At 41.4% G+C, this 17,897-nt stretch overlaps 1 protein-coding gene and 1 long non-coding RNA gene across 3 annotated transcripts in view; one reads left to right on the top strand and one right to left on the bottom strand.

The window, feature by feature from the left end:
- The window catches only part of kcnh3 (potassium voltage-gated channel, subfamily H (eag-related), member 3), a 398,012-nt gene that overhangs the window by 165,009 nt on the left and 215,106 nt on the right, over positions 1-17,897 (top strand). The gene's annotated exons all lie outside the window — the stretch shown is intronic.
- LOC124871767 lies at positions 4,075-7,927 on the bottom strand. The gene is made up of 3 exons (XR_007039109.1): positions 7,622-7,927; positions 7,394-7,516; positions 4,075-5,709 (listed from the first exon to the last, which is right to left on the bottom strand). It is a non-coding gene; the product is annotated as an uncharacterized LOC124871767 (long non-coding RNA).

The raw sequence follows: 17,897 nt of genomic DNA, 5'->3' as shown, positions 1-17,897 counted from the left end.
GGGGTGGAATGGGATAAATCTTGGAGAAAGTTGTTCGCTCAGATCTGGCGAAAGACCAAGAATTTGGTTGTTTGGAATCGCCTTTGAGAAGCACCAGCGAGACTCTCAAGGCTGACGAAAAATTAAGAGTCAACCTAACCCAAATAATTGTTGTTTTTCTGAATCTGGCTCCCCTGCACGGCCTTGATGGCCGGCTATCTTCAACCTCTCCTGGAAGTTATGTAAACATAACTCTCTGCTCCCTCTGCCCCCTCCCTTCCCTGAGGACATCTGTGGACCTGCTCAGAACTTTGTGGCCGGTTGATGAACATTCCAACGTACCATCAAGGACAATGGCCTCTGTGACAGTGCTTCATGGACTTACTTGCACACACTCACTCGCACACACACGCATGCTCAAGATAAACATATGCACCCCCTCACACCACCTTCACCGTTCCCGGCATGATGTTGTTTTGTAAACTTGTTGCTTCTTTGTGCTGAGGTTTTTTGCAATCTCAAACTGTATCCTGCTAAGGATAAAGTGTGAAATATGATTTTTCTTTCCCTCTACTTTCCTAATGTGGCGTCTTTTCTCATCTAGCAAGGGCAGCGCCTGTGAGTGGGCAGCAAAGCCTCTGTGACCCGTCCCCCCTTGTCTTGTGTCATGATGTCTGTTTGGATGGGTTGTACTGGAATTCTAATTTCCCCTCGGGGATCAATAAAGTATCTGTGAATTTGAATTGAATCCCTCGACCTCCTGCACAAGATCAGGCTCCTTCCCACCCCAGCTCTGCCCCACCAGACAACAACAAAAAAGGCAGGTTGTGGTAGTGCTTATATGCTTATTTTGTTTCACAGCAGCATAGCCAACTATTCTGGCCATGAGGTGTTCATTATGTTCATCAGAGAGACAGCCTGGTGGAAGAAACTGTCTCTATGGCGGCTAGTTTTTGCAAATAGCACTCTTCGACCCAGCGCCATCCTGAAGGTAAAAGTCTAAACAGTTTTTGACCTGCATGTCTGGGGTGCTGCTCGTTCATGTGTGGGAGAAGATGCTCCCCAGTCTTACTTGCTGCTGCCGGTCAGTCAGGAAGCTGGTGATCCACTTACAGGTAGAGGCCAGCACTATGAGCTGGGTAAGCTTCTTGTGGAGGATATCTGGGTTGATCGTGTAGAAAGCAGAGCTGAAATTAACAAACGGCACCCTGGTATATGTCCCTTGGTGGTTGAGGTCGTGCAGGATGAAGTGTAGTCCCAAGTTGACTGTATCATCTGACAATCTGTTTGCCTTGCAAGCAAACTGCAGCAGGTCCAGCAGGGGGCCTGTGATGACCTTCAGAAACTTCAACACCAGTCACTCAAAGAATTGACCACAGACGTCAAAGCGGCAGTCTGTAGTCATTTAACCACGTTATGCTGCGTTACTTGTAGACTGAGATAATGGTGGATTGTTTCGAGCAGGACGGAACATCACACAGCTCCAGTGTGAATGGCTGGTTTTCAAACCTACAAAAGAAGCTGCTAAGGTTGTCAACTGTTGGGCAATCACAGCATGAGGGGACAGGCTTCTATAGCTAGTAACAGTCTTCAAGCTCCTTGAAACTATTCTTGGGTTGTTGCTGAGAAGCTGATTTTTAGCTTCACACTGTAGCTTCTTATAGCTGCCCTGATCTCCTTGCTAAGTTTGTTCCTTCTCTGCTTAAACAGGACCCTGTACCCACTGTTAAAAGCCTTTTTGGTCCAACACAGCTTCCTCAGATGTGAAGAAAACCATCATTTATTGCTGTTGTATGTGCAGAAGGCCTTGGTATCCACACACGTCCTCACAAAAACGGATGTATGACAGTGTCAGTAATTTCATTTAGGTCCAGGGCTGAAACTTCAGAAACACTCCAATCTTTGCAGTCAGAGCAGACCTATAACATATGATTTGACTTATCAGTCTACTTACCAGTCCACCTATCAGTCCAAACCACAGGCATAAAGGTTTTTAGTTTTTGTCTCTAAGCTGGGATGAGATTAGGCAGATAGTGATCAGAGAGCCCTATACTTCTTTTAAGACTGTGTAACAGTGGTCTAGTGTGTGTTTATCCTTGGTGGGACACCTAATATATTGTTTGTATTTTGGATGTTAATTGCAGAGGTTTGTGCTGTTAAAATCCCAAAGAACAATGATTAGAGACTCTGGGTGTATTTTCTCCACATCTGTTATCAGCTCAGTGATGTGCATGATTGAGGTGGAATGTACACACATGCCAGAACAAATGAGAAGAACTCCCTCTGTGAATAAAATGGTTTACCGTTTATGAAAATTGAATCCAGGTGAGGACTACATGTTTCCTATATCATTGTGACATCAGTACACCAACCTTTGTTCATGGAAAAGCAGATTTCACCTCCTCTCTTTTTCCCCAAGAGCTCCCGTCGAAACAGCTGAAAGCCCAGCATCAGAAGTGTGTTGTCAGGGATGTGTTCACTGAGCCAGGTTTTGGTGAAAGGAGTACAGCAGATCAGAGTCCCTTGAGAAGGAGCAGCTAGTTTGTTTTGTTCACCAGGGAGCGGACATTCGCCAGGTGGATAGTCAGAAGCCGAACACGCAGTGCCTCTGGTGAATTTCGCCAAGCTTTCCTGGCCGTTACTCCAGTCTGTTCGCATCATGTCATTCTGTTTCTGGCAGTCTTAGACAAAACATGGTATGAACTACTACTGGAAGAAACATTAATTTGCTGCTGGTCAATCGAGACCTTCCTATACCCATTGGCAAAGCCATGGCTTCAGCATGTTACTCTATCCAACAGCTGAGCACTACACCCACGTTTAGGGCATCTGGTTAAAGAAATTTGATTCATATTACAATGACAAACATCCAGGCAATGGGAACTTCTTAATAACCTTTTGATAAGAGATTTTTTCTCCTAATTACATCTGATGACTGAAAGTGGAAGCTTATGCCTCTTATCATTAATGAGTAAAAACACACACGTGTACAGACACACATTACCACACGACCATGAGTCAATACTGACCATTGTGCCCACAATTCTTGGGAATCAATTTCAGATGGTCTTTTAGTGCTGCCACACTGATTATTTCAGTTTTTTCTCCAAACACATGCTGACACACACAATCTTTCCATTTGTCTGCTTTATTTTCTGCCTCTCTCCTTTCATTGAATTCACCAAGTTCCTCTTTGTGGTGCACCGCAAGTGATTTCCCTAATTGTGTTTTTCATCAGTGAATTACAGCAAGAAAACACCATCCCATGTTCGATGTATCCGTCATAGCTGAGTGTCCCCAAACTAGCTCACAGGACTGTACTGCTTAATGTTTTTGGTGCTGTATACTGCTCCAGCTAATTGGCTGGATGGCTGGATGTCAACAATATTTAAAATGTATATAACCAGGAAGAATTAGAGATGTGCTCAAAAGTGAGTAAAGCTCAAACTCCTTATGGTTTTTATTTTTATACAAATGCATGCATTGGAAACACTGCACATTCTACACTAAATCAAAACATGAAGAAAAAAGATTTGTTCTCACTCTAAAGAATGTGAGGAAAAGGATTAATATTGCAATGTGCGCCCATTTTTGTGTACAATGTCAAACAATAACAATGTAAACTGTAAAATGCTTGAACATTTAGTCAAATGTTCAATGTAACTGACATGTAATGGTCCAATAACCTGTCAGAAATTGCTGTATGGCTGCCCTTTTCGAAAGAAACAGAAGAAACCTTTTATGAGAATAACGAAGATAAAAGAAGTAATAACAGATATTTTAGAGTTTTGTTCCACCTCGTCAAGTTAATAGCCTCTGAAAGAAAACTGTACATCTCCAGTTCCTTTTTAAATGTCTAATATCCACTTATTTGTGAAATTTTGTCTTGGGATTTAATATGTTGTTAATCAGATGTTGTACAATACACGCATTGGACTCTACCAACACCATTTTCCCTCAACATGTATGATGCTTATTTTCTCTACTATAATTTCTCAGCTTCATGTGAACTAATAATATTATTTAGATTAATGTCAGTCAGTCATTTTCTATACCACTTCTTCCATAGTGGGTTGCAGGGAAGCTGGTGCCTATCTCCAGCAGTCTATGAGCGGAAGGCGGGGTACACCCTGGACAGGGCCCCAGTCCATCGCAGGGCTTAGATTAATATATTAATAATAAATGTGAAAACATTTTGGAAGAGTTCACTCAATCAATCAAGTTTTTAGAAGATAGGCACTTTATGTCATATTGCGTGTTGAAGTAGGACCCAAATGCTGAGCATAGTGGATTCGATGAGAAGGACTTAATTGATGACAAACTTACAGGTTGACCAGGTACAGGAACCCAGGCAGGTGATTAGCAAGAACATGACAGGAGCATGGACTCAGATAGCACCAGAGAACCAGAGAGAAAAAATTAAAACCAAATGAACTGGGAGAGGAGCTAATCAGGAGAATGTGAGACAGCTGGGGACCAGGGAACCCAAACAATACAGAGGGAATGACTAATTATTACAAATGAGCAGGAAGTACAAGGAGGTAACCAAAACACATCTAAATGAACTGAAGCAAGTAAACAATGAGACTGAACTAAAGGACATTAACCTGGGGGAAACAAGAACTATAAGAACATATAAACTAAACACTTTTAACACAGGAAGTAACATAAACTAAACAGGAGGAATCTAATAAACATAAATGAACAGAAAAGCACCTGGTTAAGCCGAGAAGATAAACAAACACAAAAACCTAACACAGACAGATCCTGACACTTTATGCAGCAAGAATAAATCCCATTTCAGGAGAAGAGGTAAAATTTATTTTATTCCAACTTTATGGGCAACAGTATACAAATCATCATATAAAGCTGGTGAGAGCAAAGGAAGAAATCTTTAGGCACTAATGAAGGACGTGGGTCACTTCAGCTCAACAGAAACTTAACAGAGAATCCTTACAAATTAATCGGAAGGTGTTAACAGTGGATCATATATAGAGAAGAAGAGAAACACAAAAAAAAAAACACTGCTGAAACTACTTTCTCATTACCTGCAGAGATGGGCCCGATCCGAAGATGTGTATCTGACCCAATACTGATGTTATTCTTGGATTAGATATGTATCCTGTATCCTACAACACTAGCGAGCCATGCAACGATCCAGAACATTTCACATCACCACAGACACAGATGCAAACACCATGGGGTGGAAGTGCAGGGCTCGGGGGGCACGCCATTGTTCTCTTTTGCTACCATCCTGGTGCCTATGTTGGTTCGGCAGGGACTGAAGGTGTGGAGATGGCTTGGGGGTCTCTGACATCATGGAAGGACTGGTGGAGAGACTGCCCCTCCTTGGTTGGGTGTTGTTTGTGTGAGTGCTGGGTTCCTGTCAGGTGGCCTATGGCTCCCGGGATGTGTCAGGCAGTGAGACGCAGGGGCTACGCAGGGCTCTGGTGGGCCCTACCATGGTCATTCAAAGTTTTGGCTGCCGTGGTGCGGTGACGCCTGCCCAGCATGTGAGAGGATCTGGGGGGTCTCCCCAACTTGGTGCTGAGCACTCTTTCTGCTGATAGATTGGTGGGGGCCTCAGCCCACAGGGGGTACCGGGTCCCGGGCCTGGCCAGGCTGGAGCTGCTGCGGCCTTCTGGAGCCCAGCCACCTGTCCTTTGCTGGTCTTGGGTGTTGTGTGTTGCAGGCCTTCTATCGTTCTTGTCACAGTAACCACTGTGCAAACTGCAGGTGACAAAATTGCTCACATTCACCTGCTCAATGCAAACACTTATTTCCACACATACGCTCAACCCAATATACACACAAACACCACCGAAACACAGATAATTTAAATGGTTGAAGGTCATACAAACACAGGTTACTATTACATGAATGTGGCCTGCCTACTTTGATGCTGGATCCAGTCTTTATTTAAAAAAGTATTATAATAAAGTATTTTTAATAAAGTATTTATTACTTTATTAAATCAGTATTATATTATATTATATTATATTATATTATATTATTATTTTGTCTCGAGACAAAATCCTAATTGGATGATAATTGGTATCCTTTTTGTGGAGCAAATCTGCTCTGGCACATGTAGGCATCCAGCTTCTTTATATGGTATGTCTGAAATGCCAAGACAGGACACATGAAAAACAAAAATTTGTGCACACATTAATAATAAAATATACACCAAATTCATATAACTTCTATATAAACCGCTAGTTCAAATATATCAATAGATTTAGTTTATTAAAAGGTGTTGGATTGCTAAAAGTTTGAACATATAGATGGAACTTATTCTTGGAGCCAAGGTTTTAATAGTTTTACAATTTTCATTAGTTTTTATTTTTATTTAGTTTTGACTTCACATTTTCAATTCTATTTTAGTTTTAATTAGTTTTTAGCATTGTTTGCTAGTTTAGTTCAGTTTTTATTTCTTAAAAATGTTTAGTTTCAGTTTAGTTTTTATTAGTTTCAGTTATAGTTTTAGCCTTTTTTCCAAAATCAAATCCGGAGACATTTCCAGCTCAGAGATTAAAATAATTAAGTGTTATCAAGATATAATGAAAACATTGTACAGTTACAGTTTCATTTATTTTTAAATATTTATTCATAATTAAACTATAAAAATCAAGTGTAATAGCAGGAAAGTCTATCCACAATGTTGTTAGCATTTTCTAACAAGTGTGCTTTATTTGTAATAAATTGTTGTGTTTTATTTAGAATAAAACAAATAAATAGCAGTAGTAATGTGTGTCTTCGTTCCTCTCCTCCTTTTTCTAACACTCACTGTTCTTAGCTTTACACACCTTTCTATCAGTATATTTTCCTTCTCTGTACCTCATCCAATTTTCCTCTGCTCTTTCACTCTTCTTTCTATCAGTCTTTCTATTTTCCTCCTCTCTCCTCTTCTATCAGACATTCACTATTCTAAGAGACATAATATAAGCACAATCCTCTCCAAAAACATTAGAGCGTATAACATACTGAAAAATTACAATTTAACCAATAAAATAAGATTTTTGTTTTAGATACCCTTTAGTAGCTGGGTATTTTTAGATACTAGGAAACTAGGATAGCCATTTGAATATTAACTTTTCTTTAATTATTTAACTATTTTCCTCAGTTGATGAAATACCAAAATTGCTATATTTTGCCAAAAAAAAACCAAAAACTATTTTTACTTGGAGCTACAGGCTCATACAACAGAGGAAATGCACATTTAACCAGATGACTCCCTTTACCTCCTCATCATTCTCAGGTCATGCAGTTCTTGCCTCATTCACTATGTCCAAACTGGGTGGAAAACACCCCTCAGCCTGAGTTCACAAATCACTATAGTACATTAGCAAAACAACTCATGACCAACACTGAAAATATAAACCTATGGTCACCAATCAATTCTAAAACATCTTACTTTGGACGAATCCTTGTTGACACTGTAGCTCCAATTTGCCATATCAGGGAGTTGTGCTCTTGTCTTCCTATTTGCTGTGCTGTTTGTGCATAAAACTTGGTTTCTTTGCATTTGTGTCCTCACCTTTAATAAAACAAAACACACCCAGCCATTTGGTTTTTTGTTGTTGTTGTTTGTTTGTTTCTTCTTTTTTTTTTTTATGTTGACAACACTAGTAACGTTTCTTACCGCGAACTAAACTTTTATCACAGCAGCACGACCAGCAACCGTAGCTGCGACGAGAAAAAAGCAGTTAAAGCAGAATGGAGCCTGACTTCTGTTAGTTTTAGTTTTAATTTTTGAGGAACTCCAGCAGTTTATCATCACAGACATCTCCTTTATCTCCAGCTGAGAGACAATCATGTTCAGGTAAAAAAGAGGTTTGATTTAACTTAAAGCTTTTAGCCAATAAACAACTAGATAGCAACTTTATGGCTAATATATGTCAACATATTTTATATATTTATATATATATATATATATATATATAAAACAACTTTCAATTTTAAGATAGAAGGGAATTATAAAGTATTTGATCCCCTCTGGCTGGTCTTAGATAATTATATAATACTGCAGTGTTTTAGTGTATTAGTATCTACTTGCTTTGATCACTTAAAATATCCAGAAGCATGCCTTAAAAATAATGTGTTTTTCCATCTCATCTTTTTCAATCACACTCTCCAGCGATACAGTTAGATTACATAAAACTGTCCATTTATTCTGGTTGACCTTAATATCACCTGAAATGTCAAATCGATTTTCAGTAACAATTAAAATAATACTTACATAAACTGTTAGAAATCACTTGTGTTAAACGTTCACTGTGATGACTGCCAGCGGGAGCTTAGTACCAAGAGTCCGGTCATATATCTCCAAGTTTAGCTTGCCTCACCACCGGGAAGGCTGGCGAGGCGAGCCAGTTACAACGGCGGGAACAGAAAACTCTGAATACGTCGGAGCACGTTTGAAATTAAGCGATGTCTAGATAAATCAAGCAGATATTTTATGTCTACACAGTCATATTCCCGCACTAAAAACAGTAGTAGATGTTCATTTGTGTCACAGAAAGTGTAATTTTTCACAATTTACTCACAGCTTTTGGCACTATGGTCCATCATGGCTTCCCCTGCTTGACCAATCCGCTTCGACCCGCAATGAATGGGAAACGATGGGCCGCGAAGGATACTCACGACCCATCCTTCAAATCAAAAGAAGGACACATTTGTCGGCCGCATTTGAAGGAGTCTCGGAAGGATTCATGAATTGGGACAGCCTTCGTCACCGCGCTGTGATGTAATCGGCCTACAAATACGGCCTTCGAAGGATCCAGCCCCTGAATTGGAACACACCTCCATCCGCCTGAAGGTTGGATGTGTTGTGCATTCAGAGATGCTCTGCTGCAAGCCTTGGTTGTAACGAGTGGTTATTTGAGTTACTGTTGCCTTTCTATCAGCTCGAACCAGTCTAACCATTCTCGTCTGACCTCTGGCATCAACAAGGCATTTGCGCCCACAGAACTGCTGCTCACTGGATATTTTCTCTTTTTCGGAGCATTCTCTGTAAACCCTAGAGATGGTAGTGCGTGAAAATCTCAATAGATCAACAGTTTCTGAAATACTCAGACCAGCCCATCTTGCATCATCAACCATGCCACGTTCAAAGTAATTTAAATCACTTTTCTTCCACATTCCGATGCTTGGTTTGAACTGCAGCAGATCGTCTTGACCATGTCTACATGCCTAAATGTATTCAGTTGCTGCCATGTGATTGGCTGATTAGAAATTTGATTTATCGAGCAGTTGGACAGGTGTACCTAATAAAGTGGCCGGTGAGTGTACGTTGTGGGTGTTAATGAGGATGCTTGAACTGACCTGGACGTGTGATCTGCAGTATTCTCTTCTAAACAGACATAGAACCACTGCCCTGCTGTTGTTGACTGAGGAATGCAATGAAAAAGATTGTGGACATAGACATGCAGTGTTTAGCTCAGTTGCAGATGTAGCCAAGCACGACTTTGCTGTAACAGTATAACCTAACTGAGTCCAGGTTCAGGTCCAGTTCATCCAGGATGACATTGGCGACTTCCGCAGTAAGTACAGTGACACACAGTTCTGTCCGAGGTATGTTGGGTTGGGAGAGTGGGGTTAGTTTTGCTTTCCCTAAAATAAATCCTACTTGCCCTTCAGTTTGACCAGTTCTGAGGTAGGCCATGACTACGACGGCTTGGGAGAGTGCGTTGGAAAATACACACAGCTGTGTGTGTGTGATGTCTCAGTGTTTGCCCGAGAAAGAGGCAACTTGTTCTAATTTCGCAGTGGCTCTCTCCTTGCTTCCCATTCTTTGAGCTTTCCTATGGAAAGGCAGGCATAATCACTCCTGTCTACATTCAACTCCCTTAAAATATTTCTGTCTTCATTGGTTATTGGTGGATGAATGGGATAGAAAATGCTGTTTACTGGAGACAGAACACCTCCAGGAGTGAATTGCTTTCTGTCTTCTGACACTTTGAATGTGAAGGTGTCTGTTGCAGTCACCCATAACAGGCCTAAACTGTGCTGCACTGGTGTAGCGCTGCTGCTAAGGTCTAAGTCTTTCAGAACAGGACAATCGTCTGGTGCAAATGCTCAAAGGACAGTGTTTCGCTATTTGATGTGGACTTGTGTAGTCTTAACTTTGATTCACTAGAGAGGCTTGGGTTCTCTGCAACAAACTAGTGGCTTTAGCATCCGAGGGCACACTAATTCCACATTTGTGTGCTCCCCCCTGATTGGCTCTCTTAAGTCCATAGATGCCTACAGAAGGGGGCAGGCTGTTCCCGAACACAGGCACCTGTGTATTCCGTAGTTATGGACATATTTAGACACGTTGTTATCTCTGGACTACAGAATTCTCAGGTAGTTCCTATGGCCTCTGCCAATAAGTAAGCAGTAGAACATCTGTATATTGCCAACCTCTACAACCTGCTCCTTCCTAAAGTGGATCAAAGCCCCTATGAGGTAGTTATTGAGGTTGGGACCTTTCAGGAGAGGTTTCTGTTGTTTCTGAAAGATTTTGTCATGAATTCGAAAAACTGATCTCTCATGCCTGATTTCCTTGGCAAGATTCTTTGTAGTGAGTTGAAGCGAGACATTACACACTCACATTTATTGGACAGCCGTTGGTTGGACTTGTCTAACTTGTCTCTGAACATTTTTTACCATTATTTCCAAAAAGATTGTGTCTTCAGCTCTTAAGATTTGTGTTCCTTGAATTTATTTATTTCCCACAATTATGTAAATATACACTACTGGTCAAACGTTTTAGATACACTTTCTCACTTAACGGGTCTCTTTATTTTCACGACTATTTAAATTGTAGATTCTCACCAGAGGCAACAATACTATGAATAAACACACACATGGAATTATGTAGTAAACAAAAGGTGCAAAATAACTCTAAAAATTTTTAGATTTTAGATTCTTCAAGATAGCCACCCTTTGCTCTGATTACTGCCATGCTTTCTTGGCATTCCCTCCATGAGCTTCATGAGGTGGTCACCTGAAATGGTTTTCCAATGAGTCTTGAAAGAACTTCTCAGAGGTTCATTGAGAGACAGTCGAAGGTTAAAATTTCAGCAGCTGCTTTAAGGAATCAAAAATACAAAACATATTAAAGTCAGTCATTTTCTATACAGCTTCTTCCATAGTGGGTCACGGGGAAGCTGGTGCCTATCTCCAGCAGTCTATGGGCGGGTGGCGAGGTACACCCTGGACAGGTCGCCAGTTCATCGCAGGGCAACACATAAGCAACCATGCACATACTCGTTCACACACCTAAGGGCAATTTAGAGAGACCAAATAACCTAACAGGCATGTCTTTGGACTGTGGGAGGAAGCCAGAGTAACTGGTGAGAACCCACACATGCACTGGGAGAACATGCAAACTCCATACAGAAAGACCCCTGCCTGGGAGTTGAACCCAGGACCTTCTTGCTGCAAGGCAACAGTGCTACCAAAAGCGCCACCGAGCCGCTCACATATTAAAGTTCTTTTTTAATCTGTTTGCTGCATAGTTCCGTATGTGTTCATTCACTGTTTTGAGGCCTTTAGTGAGAATCTGTAAATAGTCATAAACACAAAGAAAACCATTAAAACCTTGCTTTTGAAAACCGTGCAATGACTAATAAAGTTATATCAACATTGAACACCAATCTAAACAGCAAAATTAAACAGATGCAATTAATTGTTATAGTAGCCTTGCTTGTGGTGTTGCTGTGCTGGCCACACCCATTGCCAAATAATCAGTTAATGTGAATATATGCAGACCCTCTACGCTTCTGCTAGGGCAGACAGAGATGACAACATACTTACTGACCAATCCCGCTCCTTTCGTTCACGTCAAAGAGCTGGCTCTAAAAGCCTTGTGTTCATGACATCACTACTAACTTTAGAACTAAACAAATCACAGCATAAGTAGCCAGTAGTGATTGTTCTGGGTTCACTCATTAGCTTCAGTTCATACAGGGAGTTCTCAAAACTGATTCCACTCTACTTCTCCTTTGAGAATATTTTGATGAAAATCAGTATGCTTAAAACTTCACCTTACTGACTGTGCTTATTACTTCTACATCGGTTAATTTGTTTCAGTTTAACTTGGAGATAATTGTTACTAAAAGGCAGCCCAAGTACGACCAGTGGTAGCATTACCAGAGCTTGAGAACAATGGGTTTATATAATCTGTACATAATAACTAATTTAAAAGGTAAAAACGGTGTGATTAATAGCCACTGAATACAGTGGATCTTATTTAAATATTTTTTTAATGATTTGGTCAGTAAAAACTTGGCATTTATTTTTGCAGCCATGTTACTATGGAGACAGTAAAATGCAGCATTTTGGGTAGGAAGGGGGTGTTAATGATCCACTTTCTTGTACAACTCAAATACTGTCATTTTAGCTATTAACACAGTGATGGAGTGCAAAAAAGATCCAGAATGTGGAAAATGAAGTGTTTATCTGTGCTACAGTGTTTTTATTATGCTCATTCCTCCATCACCATGTATTTCAGCATGTATGAGAACCAAACCTCCACCAGCAGCTTGTGTGAATCCCGCCCTACACACACACACACACACACACAAAGTAAACTCACAATACGTGCTGTTCAGACTCTTGAACCTTTAATAAGGAGAGTTTTGATTATTAAGTTCTATCCCAGGGTTCATGATTAAAGACGTTTGAGAAGGGTTGCTGATTAGTGTAGTCCTGTGAATTAATGTGAGGTAGTGAGTGTGTGATCTCTTCCTTCCTACCATATCTTGCTAATCCTATTTGGTATATCACTTGGTGCAGCTGTGGGTCTTTTTAGGTAAATTTTCTAAATTAGAATCTTCATTGGTTTCAGCAGCGGTCTCACATAACAGAATTTTGTGAATTTATAAGCAAAATCTTAATTAAATCTAAATCTAATATGTTTTTATTTGTGCTTTTTATGTGTGCTGTTAATAGAACATAATTCTTACATTTGCTGGGGCCTAGTGTAGGGTTACAAAGGGTATGGAGGCAGGTTGATACAGATGGTTTGACTGTGCTTGCATTACTGCTTGACATGACAGCCCTAATATCTGCTTATTTGATCTATAGGTCAATGTGAGCAGATTGGTTGTTCTTGGGTTTGCCGATTTTGTGACTTTGTAGTTCTTTTACAACCATGTTCCAGACTGTTTTGGTCAAAAGAGATAAATTGAAATTCAGAGTGAGCAACACAAAAGTGGAAAGTTGAGGAATGCTCAAAAAACATGTTTGGAACATTCCACAGGTGTGGAAATAGTCACACTTTAAAAACAACGTTTCTCAACGTTCTCAACATTTCAATGCCTCGGGAAGCACTGGATTAAAAACCAAAAACCAAACAAGCTCATCTGAGGTGGACTGATGCAAAGTGAAAAAGTGTGCTGTGGTATGACGAGTCCACATTTCAAATTGTTTTTGGAAATCATGGACATTGTGTCTCTCTGGAGGTGTGTCAGAGCCCATGGCCTGCGTTTACGGAGCCCGGTCTCCACTGCTGTGAATCACTTCCTTATTCCTGCGCAGCTGCCTCAAATGAGAAGTGAACCAATGTTTATTGTTATTGTATGTGCAGAAGGTCTTGGTCTGCACACACAAGTCTTCACAGAAACTGATGTATGATGTCACCACCTCAGTAAGTTGGTTTAAACAGTGGCTGAGGTTTTAGAAACAGTCCAGTGTGTGCAGTCAAAGCAGGTCTGTAACATCTGCTTTGACTCATCAGTCTACTTCTTAACAGTCCGAACCACAGGTTTGGAGGCTTTTAATTTCTGCCTGTAGGTTGGGATGAAATGGACCAGAAAGTGGTCAGAAAGTCCCAAAGCAGCCCTGGTGAAGGCATGACATGCATCCTGCTATTCAACTTTAAAGTTGTATAGCAGTGGTTCAGAGTTTTTTTTATCGCTGGTGGGACACTTAATGTGCTGTCTGTATTGGGGAAGTTCATTGGAAAGGTTTGCACTGTTAAAGTCCCCAAGAACAATGATGAGAGATTCTGGATGTTTTTTCCACGTCTGTAATCAGCTCAGTCAGTTGTTTTTCAGCAAGTGGAGCCTTGAGATGGTATATAAGTGCCAACCAGTACAAACAAGGAGAAGTCCTTCGGTGAACAAAATGGTTTACAGTTTATGAGAAATGACTCCAGGTCAGGACTGCATGTCTTCTTCGACACTTTGATGTCTCTACAGCAACCTTTATTTATATAAAAGCAGAATCCCCCCCTCGCTTTTTCCTTGAAAGGTCTGTTTTGCGGCCCACTCTGAACAGCTGAATGCCTGATATAAGTACGCAGTCTGGGGTGTTCTCACTCAGCCAGGTTTTAGTAAAAGAGCTTAACAAGCACGCCGACTCTCTACCCTCCCCGCTGTCTCCGGCAGCATAGCCTAAAGAGAGCCGCTGCTCCGCTGGCCAGGATCTCCATGAAGCTTTCGTCAATGAATAATGGTGAAACAAATGCGAAGAGAAGACTGTCTGAAGTTTAGAAGTTCCTCTCTGCTGAATGAGACTACCAAATAGTGGCAGAAAACACAACAAAAACACTCAAATAACACAGGGTGGGCCATTTATATGGATACACCTTAATAAAATGGGAATGGTTGGTCATAGTAACTTCCTGTTTGTGGTACATTAGTATATGTGAAGGGGGAAACTTTTCAAGATGGGTGGTGACCGTGGTGGCCATTTTGAAGTCGGCCATTTTGAATCCAACTTTTATTTTTCCAATTGGAAGAGGGTCATGTGACACATCAAACTTATTGGGAATTGCACAAGAAAAACAATAGTGTGCCTGGTTTTAACATAACCTTATTCTTTCATGAGTTATTTACAAGTTTCTTATAAAATGTGTTCAATGTGCTGCCCATTGTGTTGGATTGTCAATGCAACCCTCCTCTCCCACTCTTCACACACTGATAGCAACACCGCAGGAGAAATGCTAGTACAGGCTTCCAGGATCCGTAGTCTCAGGTGCTGCACATCTCGTATCTTCACAGCATAGACAATTGCCTTCAGATGAGCCCAAAGATAACAGTCTAAGGGGGTCAGATCGGGAGACCTAGGGGGCCATTCAACTGGCCCACGACAACCAATCCACTTTCCAGGAAACTGTTCATCTAGGAATGCTCGGACCTGACACCCATAATGTGGTGGTGCACCATCTTGCTGGAAAAACTCAGGGAACGTGCCAGCTTCAGTGCATAAAGAGGGAAACACATCATCATGTAGCAATTTCTCATATCCAGTGGCCTCGAGGTTTCCAATGATGAAGAATGGCCCCACTATCTTTGTACCCCATATACCACACCATACCATCAATTTTTTTGGTTCAAACAGTCTTGGAGGGATCTATCCAATGTGGGTTAGTGTCAGACCAATAGCGGTGGTTTTGCTTGTTAACTTCACCATTCACATAAACGTTTGCCTCATCAGTGAACAAAATCTTTTGCGTAAACTGAGGGTCCTGTTCCAACTTTTGTTTTGCCCATTCTGCAAATTCAGTGCGCCGATCTGGGTCATCTTCGTTGAGATGCTGCAGTAGCTGGAGTTTGTAAGGGTGCCATTTGTGAGTAGCTAATATCCGCCAAAGGGATGTTCGACTAATGCCACTCTCCAGTGACATGCAGCGAGTGCTACGCTGTGGGCTCTTGCTGAATGAAGCTAGGACAGCCACTGATGTTTCTTCATTAGTGACAGATTTCATGCGTCCACATTTTGGCAAATCCAACACTGAACCAGTTTCACGAAACTTAGCAAGCAGTTTACTAACTGTAGCATGGGAGATGGGTGGTCTCGTAGGGTGTCTTGCATTGAAATCTGCTGCAATTACCCGGTTACTGCGTTCACCAGACATCAACACAATTTCTATCCGATCCGCACATGTTAACCTCGGCGACATGTCAATGGCTGTAAACGAAGAGAAGCTTGTAAATAACTCATGAAGGAATAAAGTTATGTTAAAGCCAAGCACACCATTGTTTTTCTTGTGAAATTCCCAATAAGTTTGATGTGTCTCATGACCCTCTTCCTATTGAAGGAACAAAAGTTGGATTCAAAATGACCAACTTCAAGATGGCCGCCATGGCCACCACCCATCTTGAAAAGTTTCCCCCCTCACATATACTAATGTGCCACAAACAAGAAGTTAATATGACCAACCATTCCCATTTTATTAAGGTTTATCCATATAAATGGCTCACCCTGTGGATACAGAAAGGCATGCCATCTTGATTCTCAATAAGATCCATGATGGTCCCGCTGATGGCTGCCTCGGAGCTTTGCTTTCTCCTTTTTTGAGTACTTCCTTTATATCCAAGAAGAACCAGGCTGCAGTTACTCTAAAAGTACTCCGTATGTTCACTGTAAAAACTCCCTGAAGCATCCAATCAAACCATGAAGTAGTAGGTCTAAGATGGTCTTTAGCCATGACATTTTGCAAATCTCTTAAATGATCTAAGGCTTCTGTCATGTTGGCAGAGTGGATGTTGTTAGGAATATATGTGCAACAGGTGCTATTTGATAAAACACCTCCGGATGAGGCAGTTAATACAGGTCCTTCTCAAAATATTAGCATATTGTGATAAAGTTCATTATTTTCCATAATGTCATGATGAAAATTTAACATTCATATATTTTAGATTCATTGCACACTAACTGAAATATTTCAGGTCTTTTATTGTCTTAATACGGATGATTTTGGCATACAGCTCATGAAAACCCAAAATTCCTATCTCACAAAATTAGCATATTTCATCCGACCAATAAAAGAAAAGTGTTTTTAATACAAAAAACATCCACCTTCAAATAATCATGTACAGTTATGCACTCAATACTTGGTCGGGAATCCTTTGGCAGAAATTACTGCTTCAATGCGGCGTGGCATGGAGGCAATCAGCCTGTGGCACTGCTGAGGTCTTATGGAGGCCCAGGATGCTTCGATAGCGGCCTTTAGCTCATCCAGAGTGTTGGGTCTTGAGTCTCTCAACGTTCTCTTCACAATATCCCACAGATTCTCTATGGGGTTCAGGTCAGGAGAGTTGGCAGGCCAATTGAGCACAGTGATACCATGGTCAGTAAACCATTTACCAGTGGTTTTGGCACTGTGAGCAGGTGCCAGGTCGTGCTGAAAAATGAAATCTTCATCTCCATAAAGCTTTTCAGCAGATGGAAGCATGAAGTGCTCCAAAATCTCCTGATAGCTAGCTGCATTGACCCTGCCCTTGATAAAACACAGTGGACCAACACCAGCAGCTGACACGGCACCCCAGACCATCACTGACTGTGGGTACTTGACACTGGACTTCTGGCATTTTGGCATTTCCTTCTCCGCAGTCTTCCTCCAGACTCTGGCACCTTGATTTCCGAATGACATGCAGAATTTGCTTTCATCTGAAAAAAGTACTTTGGACCACTGAGCAACAGTCCAGTGCTGCTTCTCTGTAGCCCAGGTCTGGGGAATGCGGCACCTGTAGCCCATTTCCTGCACACGCCTGTGCACGCTGGCTCTGGATGTTTCTACTCCAGACTCAGTCCACTGCTTCCGCAGGTCCCCCAAGGTCTGGAATCGGCCCTTCTCCACAATCTTCCTCAGGGTCCGGTCACCTCTTCTCGTTGTGCAGCGTTTTCTGCCACACCTTTTCCTTCCCACAGACTTCCCACTGAGGTGCCTTGATACAGCACTCTGGGAACAGCCTATTCGTTCAGAAATTTCTTTCTGTGTCTTACCCTCTTGCTTGAGGGTGTCAATAGTGGCCTTCTGGACAGCAGTCAGGTCGGCAGTCTTACCCATGATTGGGGTTTTGGGTGATGAACCAGGATGGGAGTTTTAAAGGCCTCAGGAATCTTTTGCAGGTGTTTAGAGTTAACTCGTTGATTCAGATAATTAGGTTCATAGCTCGTTTAGAGACTCTTTTAATGATATG

This window comes from Girardinichthys multiradiatus, chromosome 7, assembly GCF_021462225.1.
Source record: "Girardinichthys multiradiatus isolate DD_20200921_A chromosome 7, DD_fGirMul_XY1, whole genome shotgun sequence".
Classification (NCBI taxonomy): domain Eukaryota; kingdom Metazoa; phylum Chordata; class Actinopteri; order Cyprinodontiformes; family Goodeidae; genus Girardinichthys; species Girardinichthys multiradiatus.
The sequence above is the reverse complement of the archived record's forward strand: the minus strand, read 5'-3'. Positions and strand labels throughout refer to the sequence as shown.